Source organism: Electrophorus electricus, chromosome 22 (assembly GCF_013358815.1).
Source record: "Electrophorus electricus isolate fEleEle1 chromosome 22, fEleEle1.pri, whole genome shotgun sequence".
In the NCBI taxonomy this organism is placed as follows: domain Eukaryota; kingdom Metazoa; phylum Chordata; class Actinopteri; order Gymnotiformes; family Gymnotidae; genus Electrophorus; species Electrophorus electricus.
In genome coordinates, this window is record NC_049556.1 from 10,643,854 (window position 1) to 10,655,246 (window position 11,393).

The 11,393-nt window shown below is 50.1% G+C and overlaps 1 protein-coding gene across 1 annotated transcript in view; it reads right to left on the reverse strand.

Annotated features, from left to right (window-relative positions):
• Positions 1 to 8,797, reverse strand: part of plxna2 (plexin A2) — a 143,084-nt gene extending 134,287 nt beyond the window's left edge. The window contains exon 1 of the mRNA XM_035521313.1: positions 8,273 to 8,797. The gene's annotated coding sequence lies outside the window, so the exon portion shown is untranslated. The remainder of the gene's footprint in view (positions 1 to 8,272) is intronic.
• Between the last annotated feature and the right edge of the window lie 2,596 nt (positions 8,798 to 11,393).

Sequence of the window (11,393 nt, forward strand, 5' to 3'; positions counted from 1 at the left end):
GTTTTCTCTCCTTTTTCCGGCTAAGAAAATAAGCAGAGGAACAGAGGGAGGGCGAGAGGGAGAGAGAGAGGGAGAGAGAGAGGGAGAGAGGGAGGGATGCTGTGTGCTACAAGCTGCTATTTGTCACAGATGAAATGTGTAAACAAACAAAGAAAAAGGAGACAATGCATTTTTAATAGCAGCTCTCATAACCAGCGTTGGGTCCCAGCTGACGGCAGACTCCATGGAAGCCTTAAGCTGGAACATCTACTCCAGTACAGAGTAACGGTGAACAATGACACCAGAAACAGCAGCTCTGGTGGAGTACTGGGACGGGGGGGACGTCTATAGGGAGGACGGCACACTGGACGTGGCTCGGGCCTGCTCACGCCTCCGGTGCTTGGTCAGAGGGAGGACAGAAGCGTCATCCACCCCCCACTCACAGGGAAAGCGTGTAGCGGAGACCCCGACTGCCTTGCTACAGATCGGAGATCCTCCCAGCCCATAACTGCGCTAATCGCTGGCCGAGCAGGCGGCGTGAGCCGGACGGGATAAACGCCGCCCCCCGCACGTGACGCACTCTCACCTTTCACGTGATGGGCGTTAAAGAGCGCTGGCCCGTAACCATCAGCTTTTACTGATACACCATTCCCATCTTTCCGATAGAAGCCTGCCCTCTTCTCAATCTCTCTTTTCCTCCTTCTCCTTTTCCTCTCTCTCTCTCTCTCTCTCTCTCTCTCTCTCTTTCCTTCTCTCTAGAGGAAACAGCTACAGAGTAGTCATATTTAATCCGCATCTCAGCGGACAACACAAGCCTCTCCAGCACTCCGCCGAGGCCCTCGGTGCTGTCACACTCGGGATAATTGCCTTAGATACCCTAATTCGCCGGTTGCTCTCTTTAAACGCAAAAGAAAAGCAGCGTGATTGACCTACATTACTGTTGATCTGTGAATTACGCGTGATGTCAGCGTCTTATTATTTAGTTCCTGCGGTGCGATTCGGGAGCCCAGGCGCTTATGTTCAGAAGCGTGTCGCTTCCCTCCCGACGCCGGCGCGTGAGGCTGGGACGTCAAAGTCATTTGTCACACTTCATTCGCTCTGACAGTCGAGGAAACGAGGCGCGTCGGGAAGGCCGGCACATTTCCGGCTGCGGCGTTCCAAGCGTTCAAGGGCAAGCGCAGTGGGAGCAACAAGGTAACGGAACGGTTCAGGTGACACGGACATGTGAGTACAACACAATTGCACACGTGAAACGTTTTTGTAGGAAGAGCCAACAATTCTGTAGTGGAATTCCGTAGAAGTGTTTCCACTGTACTTTGGGAATGCTGTTGTGAGGGCCAACAGTATTTCCTCACGCAAACATTTCAGCCGCTGTTGGACAGTCGGACGGTGCTGGGATAATGGATAAAACATCCACAGAGTGTCATAACAACGCAGTGCTCCGGTAAGCCGTCGGCTCCGTGCAGCCCCGTTTGGCTCGTCAAAGCCCATAACGGTCCCTCGGCGATTGAAAGCCCTCCGCCGATGTCCAGGATGTCCAAGCCCGTGGCATCCCAAGCCCAACGACTCCGGCGCGAAACAAACGCAGCAGTCCCTCACGTTGCTAATTTACTGTGGGCATTTTGCCGGAAGGATGGAAGATTACGACCCATTGGGGAGCGGAGAGAGCGAAACGATTTCCCAGAGTGCTCCTCTCGGTTTGAGCATTCGCTCATGCTCGCAGAATAGCAGGCCTGTGTTTAGAAGGGGCGTGTCCAGTCCCCATGGCAACAAGTCACTCCTCTGTGACTGCTGCCTCCCCACCCACACCCACACCCACACCCACACCCACACGCACACCCACACCCACACCCACACCCACACCCACACCCACACCCACACCCACACCCACACGCACACCCACACGCACACCCACACCCACACCCACACCCACACCCACACCCACACGCACACGCACAGGCAGAAATGAGTGTCAAGCACAGTGTCATTCCCAGAGTTCCCGAGCCCGGAGTTTCAAGGTCTTTCATCATCGTGTCTGGTTTTGGGATTGTTTTGGAGGGCACCATGGAAAATGTTTATCTTGATGACAGAGTAACCATTCCTCTCCCTCGTCTGAGGGTTTCTGTTCGCTATCTGGCTTGGGAATGGATCTGCGGGCCTTATCTCTGCTCTTTTCCCAGCTGAGGCGCGCGGGACGCGTTAAGGCGTCTGACTCCCGACAGGAAAGATGAGCCACCTCCGGCGATAAGGCCGCGGCCGGCTCGGGGACTGTAACAAAGCAGCCGGTGATAGTGCAGGTGGGTGCGCACGGGCGTACGCACGTGGGCCCGCAGCCGGGCTGGAGGATGGCGGCTGAGCCAGCGCAGCAAAGCGGCAGGGAGTGCCACAGGGAAACTCAACTTAGGCCTCGTCTGAGCGAGGCACCCGGGGGAAAACGTTCAATTATTTCCTCCTGCACAGCCTTGGGAGGATGGGGTTTTAGCAAGCGCGGCGAAGATAGCGTTTTGATTGGGTGGGAGTCGGGCTGTGCTGGGTTGTGATTGGCCAGCATGCCCAGCACAGGCCACAGCAAGACCCAAGATGCCTTTGACACATCTTCCTGTTGCCTCTTGAACAAGTGGAGTAGACAAGCACCCTGCCTCCCCTCAGTAACCATGGAAACCAACAGGAGGACAGGTTGACTGCATCACGAGGGGGCAGTGTGGACCTCCCAGTCCTACATATACTTGTGCTCCCTTTCAGTGGAGCCCACACACACACACACACACACACACACACACACACACACACACACACACACACACACGGCTGCTGAGTGCAGCTGCCTGTTCCTCAGCTTCTGCCATGCTCCTGCAGTGTCTCACTCATTTCTCTTTTGTTGCTCACTTATTGTCGACCCCAAGCACAAACAATAACGCACAGCTCGAAGCGGGACGTGAGCTAAATGTCCATGGATGTTGGCAGGGTAGGCGGCAAACTTAAGCAGCGTCTTAAAGAAAACCCTGTGCAGAATGACAAAAGTAGCCTTGGAAAATTCACAATGAAGTCCGTGCTTTACAGTGCGAGTGTACAAACTTATTTAATGTGTCCTTGTTTTCAGTAGCGGGCTCGGAAACCATTTTGCAAACAAATGCTGAAGTTTGTGGTGTGGGAAGCAGAGCTTAAGTGGTTTCTGGAAGAGACAAAAGGCTTGTGTAAGCGCAGCACGCTCCATTTTAGAGGCCCTCTTCACAGTCAACATTAGCATTCTTGTGGGGATAACAGGAAGGTTTGATGTTGACTTATAGCCAGTATGAGCAATGAGAGAGAGAGAGAGAGAGAGAGAGAATAAGACAAAGCAGAGAAAGAAAAAGATGCTGCAACAAAAGCACAGGACAACAAACAAAAAGAAAAGACTGGAGAAACAACAACAAAAAAAGAACCAAGGAAGAGAGGGATAATGAGAGAGAGAGAGAGAGAGATGGGGGTGCCCCATAGTGAGTGAGCAGTGAGTGCAGGAAGCCTGTCTAGTTTAAAAGGATCTGATGTATTGAGCGCGGTGGCCAGATTGAGGCATTGAGGATCCACTATGGTGGGGAGTCTGTCCTATGGAAACGTGTCAGGAAGGCAATTCCATTAACATCTTAATAAAGGCTGCCAGGGCCCAGGAGAGCACGCTTCTCACAGCCCGTGGCGGCAGCTACAAAAGGAACACAGAGCTCCGCAGCGGCCCTGGCACAGCTTCCGCACGGGAGCTTTGTGGCGGCCCGGTGAATATGCGAGGCCGTTAGTCTTCCCAAAGGACAGTGCACACCCTCCACCGTGGTCCAGTGGTTCCCCTTCTCCTAAGCCGTTTTCATTTACTGTCCTCTTCTCCATCTGGCAACATGAAAAGGGGGCAACAAAAGGCTTTGTTTTGGCGAGCTGGCGGCAGCGGGGGGGGGGGGGGGTAAGAGGGCGCTGGGCATCGCGGGCGGGCCCGGGCGACCCCCCAGCCTGGGCGTGGGAGCATCGGGTCAGTCTCTCACTCTCCGCCTACCCGAGTGTGTGCTCGTTCTCTCTCTCTCTCTCTCTCCCGCTCTGTCTCAAGGACGGGCCCTGACACACACACACACACACACACACACACACACACACAAAAAGCTCTGTGGCGGTCCTCAGTACCATGCTCTTTACAGAGTGCGAGCACCCAAAAACCACTCACAGGAAAGGCCTCGACCGTGTGTTGTTCATACGAAACCCACCCCGTTATCCAGGGCTGTGACTCTGTATCTAGCGGTCGAGAACGCCACGACAAGGCGGCACGTCGGCACTACGGAGGGGGAAGGCTGGAAAGACCACCACTTCTCCACCCAGACCTTTTCCGCTCATGCCAAGGTGTCCGTATAGCTGAAGACGGCGTCACCGCAGGGGGCCAGCAACATTTCCCAGTGCTAACGTTCTGGGGAAGGAAAGTCGCACAGTCCTGCTGTCGCTCCGAGCACATCCGCTTCGGACAAATCTGGCAAATAAGCGAAGAGCTCTAACGCACCGACTTAACTTTGTCATGTAGAACATTGAAGAATTTCTCGCGAAATTTTGACCAAGAACGCAACTAACAGTAGAACCACAGTTGCCTGAGTGACAGCAGGAATGTTCCATGAGCAGCTGATTTCAGTACCGCACACGACAGCACATACCGTGAAGGGCCGCTGTGCGCTCCCATGACGACGGCCACCTGCACAGAGCCGACTCCTCCCGGCGCACGTTGCCGGGCTGCCAAAGGTTCGTCAGCGGCGCTCACGCTTCGCCATGACCAATCTGGACACTGGTACCTTCCAGCCGAGGGCCTGTCAGCCAACTGCTCCGGATAATTAGCCCATGATGTGAACACAGGGACTAATTAAGGCGTAGCTTGGCTATGGGGTCGAGGCGTGGTGGTAGCAGAGAGGACAAACGACTGATGCCCTCCTGGTGCAGCGGCCAAGCACCGGCAGAGAGGGTATGGGGACGAGGAAAACTTCCCTGGGCTTTAAGAGCATGGAGAGCTAAAGCCACCTTCACAGGTAGATCTACCTGTGCCTTCAGCCTTCAGTGTGGAATGTGGAGACCTGTCAATCCAGTGGTGTGCTATACGCATGTGGGCAAGTGGCTGGCTCAGCTTAAACAAATCACACACACACACACACACACAGACGTGTTATCACATTTGTAGAGTAGCACAGGTTTGATAAAACATGGACCCCTCCAACCTCTGGCTCAGCCCAAATGTACTGTAGGTCTGGTTCATTTATTAAGAAACACGTCAGGGGTTCTGCACTGACTCGTTTTAATTTCTCAGGTTAAACAGAGACAAGCCTGCAGGATATGAGAGAGAGAGAGAGAGAGAGAGAGAGAGAGAGAGAGAGAGAGAGAGAGGTGTAGCCATCCCCGGTATCACAACATGTAACTAAAACATCCATTGCCGCATTCGTGACCCCCTGACCTTAGACGCACCGTGCTTCAAACGCATTCGGAGTGGTGGTGAGCGTGACCAGCCATTAGCGCGCGATGTCACAACAGCTCACCATCCAGGAACATCATTAAGGACTCGAGCCACCTGACCACCCCACCTGGCCGGCCCAGCTTCGGTCTACGGGGGCGCTATTGAGCCGTGCACGCGTACTAGGGAAGTTCGGTTTTTTCCTCCTTTTTTTTTTGCAGACCCGTGGGGCGCGTGCGTTAAGCCCGGGCTATTTAAGCCATGCGCAGACAGAGGAGCTCCGCGCGCCTCAGTGAAGACCACCGGCCGCCTGGTGAACAGTGACGGGCGCGAGCCATCAGACAGCAAATATTTTAACAGCCTCTCGGCGACGTGCTCGCGGCTGCCGAGCCAAGCCCCACTTACACGAACCAGCAAGCAACATTCACGCGGACGTCCCCCAGCGTTCCGCTACACTGGGCGGCTGACGGGACAGAGCAGACCGGGGGCTTTAGAGAGACAAACAAACCCCCTCCTTAAGCACATAAACGCCCCCAATAACCCGCCAGGAAGCATTTAAAGCGTCAGGCTGGTCTAAGCAAATCGATGCCTTGCGCCCGGGCCTGAGAGGCTGAGCGCGCGTTTGGCCATTTCAGCGAACATTCAAATTCAGCTTGCGAGGGGTTGTTGTGTTCGCCTGTGCGCGACGCAGGCGTGAAGGAAGGTGCTCGTGGCGTCGCCTCCGTCTCGTGTAGTTAACCTTATTGATTAAGGACTGTGATGTGGAGATGCGACACTGTTTAAATCTCCCAGCGCTCCAAAGCGCAAAGCGTGTGCGCTGGAAGCGGTGTCCTTTACCTATGCAAAGGATCACAGAAGCGTGAACGGGACTCACTTAAAAACTTGTTTTATGAATTAGAATAAAGGGGTTTGCCGGTTAACCGAAACTGGAAATACTATACACGTTTACCAGGTACTGCGGGGTCACCGGTACAGAAACGGCAGGATTCCGAATTTCACATTAACACAAGGCTTAGCAATAATACGAGCCATTGATATAATCCGCTGGAGTATCCGCTTTGTGTTGTTTACTGTGATGCAGGATATTTCGCTAAAACAGTAATCACTCACGACACCAAATATTCCGGAGGCTCTACAAACATATGGCCACACTTATGTCATTCACGATTCTCTTAATAAGCGATTTCAAAGTGTCCCACTTATTTTCACAATTCCAACCTACGTTTATTTTTCGGCATTACGATCAGCCAGGCAGTTAAACACCAGTGGTTTCCGTCTTCCTCTGAGGAAACTAAGTCTTCTGTACTCTGCTGTGATTCGGTATTAAAGCTCATTTGTCCATCATGGAAAACAGGGAACACTCGACCTTCCAAGATTTCCAATTTTTCCAGCATTTACTTTCATTGTACCATCAAAAGCCCAAATGCTGTTTCATCTTAATACGAAAGCAATTCTAGGACGTCACGCGTCGGCAAGCAGGATTTAAATATTTGGTTTAAAAAAAAAAACCCAAAACGATGTATCCGATAACAGACGCACGGTATTCTAATGCAAATGTTGGGCGATTTTCTACTTAAAGGAACATTTATTTTATTTACGGCTCATGGCGGGGCAGTTCTTGCACAGTCGTGCTGCGTGAAGTAAAACAAAGATTCGTCTGCTGCTTTACTGCAGTGACAGATGAACACCCGCGCGGGAATAGCGCGCGGGGTTACAGATATTTGGCCACACCATCGTTCTGGCACCGCAAGCTGCGTGGACAAAACGCGCACGGACGTACAGGCATACCATGCAGCCATCGGTCAACCGGGGAGTTACGTCTCGAGCATTACATCGTAATATGTGCATGCGGAGAAACTTGGTCTGAGGTATGACACTTAGGGGTTTTTATGTTGTTGTTGCTGCTGGTAACCTGTAGAGACGCGCGACGACGACCTACAGCGTGCGTCCTGCGGACGGACTAAAGAAATCACTCGCGCGCACAGGTTAAAGGTCATAGGTGGAAAGCAAACGAATGAACCAAAAACGCGAACTGGAATAAAGTCCGATTGCACGTGCGGCCTACTCTTGCACGTCTGAGCTCGATATTGGCGTGATATCCTGTGCTTATCTCGAGCCTACGCGCGTAAGAGGAGTGATATGGACAAGGTTACACGGCTGTCTCCCAAGGTTCCACAGGCAGGTTGGAAAGCCCAAACGAAATTTGCCATTTTAGCTCATTAGAATGGCATCTCCATTATTCACACAATATCTAAAATGCAGCTGACATATCTTTATTAAAGAACGGAATAGTCTTCAGGTCTAGGTCAGCATCCTGTAATGAAACATTCTCGCGAGCGTGACAATTCTACTGGTTGTTTGGCTGCAACTCGTGGGAAGAGATAGGTATCAGTAATGAATGCTAATGTAATCACAGCTAACATATATAGTCTCCACTCCATCATTTTTACTAGGTCTTGACAATTTAAGAATGAAATATCAAGTAACCATACGCAGGAATGAAGTTGAATCTCAATGCGTATTCACGAAAAAGTTCAAACAACGTACGCCTATCAAAGGCTGAATTATTTACCAGCCTCTTACTACGGTGTAACAGACGGGATATTATTTATTTTGCATCAAACTCATACAAGGAGGGACATTTACAGTCGAGGCAATAGAACAAATGCATCGAATTCATGCAGGTTCTCACTTCAAATATTCATCCAACCCAGCTGTCAGTTGTACTTGATGCAGCCGACGGTGTTCGCCGCTTCAAATCTTTGCACCCAACACAGTGTTCGCAGTCGCATCTCACAAATAAATTTATGTCTATACTGATATTCATGATACAATTCGCCCCCGCCCGCTCACCTTACACGAAACAGCAAGCTGCAGTTAATTTCCTCGTTCATGCTCCAACTCAGCAAGGCTCTGGTCACGGTCGCGCTCGCGCTCCTTCCTAAGGTCGCGTATATCCAAACGAGAGGGCTCCGGCTGGCGTGGAGAGATCAAGGCTTCTGCACCGCAACCATTATTTCCTCGAAATTCCCTCGAAATGTTCACGAGAGCAGCTACCGCCTCCGAGAGACGAAGGAACGTGCCGCTTGGCCACTTGCAGTCGGTCAGCTACCGACTACCGTAGATGGAGCAGACCGAAACGCGTCTGCTGCTAAAACCGCGGGGGTTTTGGGGGGCATTCACAAACGCACGACAACTGCCCGGCGCATTCCCATACTTCATTAAGTGCGTCCGCCGGCGGCGACTACGGGCTCGCGCTTGGGCATCGCTGCTTTCTCAACGGCGCGGTGCGGGCGCCGGGTGCAGATATATCCGAACACTGTGGTTCACTTCTGCAAATGTTTGCAGCTCAGACGGGCACGAGGACGCCGGCGCTAACCGGAGCCCAACGGTGTGTGTGTGTGTGTGTGTATGTGTGTGTACGGCGTCACACGCACGCCTCGACGTTTAAAGCCAACCCCCTCGTGTCAGCCTCGTAGGTTCGGCGGAGCGAATTTGCATGGCGCAGGTTTTAACCGTTTCGGCTCGCTCGGGAAATCTCGTGTCCGCTGACAGCAAAGAAGAGAAGGGACGAGACCTAATAACGCGGTGTGCAATGAAACGCTGCGCTCCTGAAAATGGGGGTGCTTTTACTTTAAAAGTGGGCATCGGGTCGTTGGGTAGAGCACTGTAGAGTTTGCGTAACGTTTTGTCAGATTCCAGAGCAAAGACAAGTTGTTTTGATATATATTTATTAATGCATTCATTAATACACACACACACACACACACACACACACACACATATCATATATATACATATATACATATATATATATATATATATATATATATATATATATATATATATATATATATATATATATATATATATACAAACAAAGAAATCAGAATTCCTGAGAAGAACAGGGAACAGGCCCACGCTTCAGGTTTTGTATGAATATGAACTGACAGCGTTTCTACTAAACAAAACCGTTCTGCGGAAACATCTTGACAGTGGTCTGGTAAAACGATTTGTGTCAGATTTATTTCCCCGCAACAGAGTAATCTTTTTGCGGAGTTGCCGTAGCCATCTTTAAGCTCATACATGTATGTAAAACATCATATTCGACATAAAATATGTAAGTAAAAAAAAAAACACACACAAAATACATGAGGTTTTGAGTTTATACGAGAGAGAGAGAGAGAGAGAGAGGCGGGGGGGAGGTGGCATTCTGCAGTAATTATGTTAGTGCAGTGCCATCTATGGTCAGAAAATCGGAATGACAACATTGTGTAGAAAGTCGCAAAAAATGCTAAAAGTTTTTGGATTCGTCCTTTTCAGTAAAACGTATTACAGCGTAAATAAAACGGTAGTGTGCTAGATGCCCTTTAAATGTGCGTAATCATCAGTATATACCAAGTAATTCCAAGTAAATGTCGGATACTGAATTTTTTAAGCCCTTGTCAACTGTGAAGTGCACAGGTATGTGACATGAAATAACGAGCCCACGTTATAAAACGTGCAGTGTCTAACTAAAAAAACGAAAATCAAACAAACAATAAACACACACACACACACACACACGCACACACACACACACACACACACACACACACACACTTATTTATTTATTTATTTATTTATTTATTTTACAGAAGAACATATTCCGTTTTTTGTGTGCGTACCGACGATGCCGAGGCTTGAAATGGCTTCCTCCCCTCTCCAGCTTGCTTTATCAGCCATAAGAAAGAGATTGCACATTAGCCCGAACCCTCCGCCTTTGTGCTCAAAAAGCAGTCAAGAAGAAAGCTTTACCGGCTTCACTTATCCCGTGATCCATCAATGATTTAGAGTGGGAACGGGGCCGACGGCGGCCATCAAAAGTATTGCGCAACTGCCAGGGGGTAGAAGTGGAGCACGCAGCACGCGGGGTACACTAAAAGCCATAGCCGCTCTTAAGAGATGCGAGTCAATACCTGGAGGGCAAATGCACGCTGGAGCTTAACTCTCAGAGGCATCAAACACACGGCTTCTCAAGCCGTTACTCACCAGCCCGCTTGGAGCAAACGGAGAGGGAGAGCGAGCGCGGCCCTGACTGGAACGGGACCGGAGCAACTCTGCAGCGCGCGGGCGGTCGCGCGCTGGGGCTCCGACTCCGAGGTTGGCTCGAGGGCCCACTCTGGAACGAATGCTGTTATTGGTGCAATCCGAGTGACCTTGACCGCGACGGCACAATCTGCGTTTAATTACCGACGATTGTTCAACTGATGTTTTACGAAGGCACCCGAATTGGGTTGAGGTTCCAGATGTTGGGGGAAAAAATCAAAAGGAGGCGCGTGTGAAACGTGTCAGGGCATCGGGAGATTAATTAAAAATACGTTCATGCCAATCTCTTGCGGGAATTCATATAAAGGTTGATGAGTAATGTAGCAAAATACATGGTTTTTGTCGCAATGATTTAAATGGTGCATTTGATTTTGGAGTAATTGAACATATTCTCATGTTAAAGATATTAACTATAAAACAGAATAGCTGCATATGAGTATTAAGCAAACAGCTTTTTTAAAGACATGCGGTGATAAAATCCACTGAAATATCAGCGATTTGTAACCGATGACGTACACTATACCTTTGTGTTGCGTTGAAAGGGATCCATGAACTCAGAGCTGACTGTCTGAAGGCCTGGACCTAGAGGAGCAGTGATGCTTATTGTATCACAGCTGAACCCCATGGCCCCCTGCGCAGGACACACCAACCAGCGGCGTTTCATGGTAATATTATTACTGTTTTTCCTGTTTGGCTAGGTTGTTTTTTTTGTGTGGTTGTAATAGCATATCTTACATTAAGCTAAATAGTTAATTGTGGAATCTTAATACTGAAATTTCATTTATCATAGGTTGTCCCACTGACCAAACTATGTCAGGTTTACCTAAAACTTGTTGACTTACTCTTATTAAAGATGGGACAGTTTTATTAACAGTGCACTGAAGTA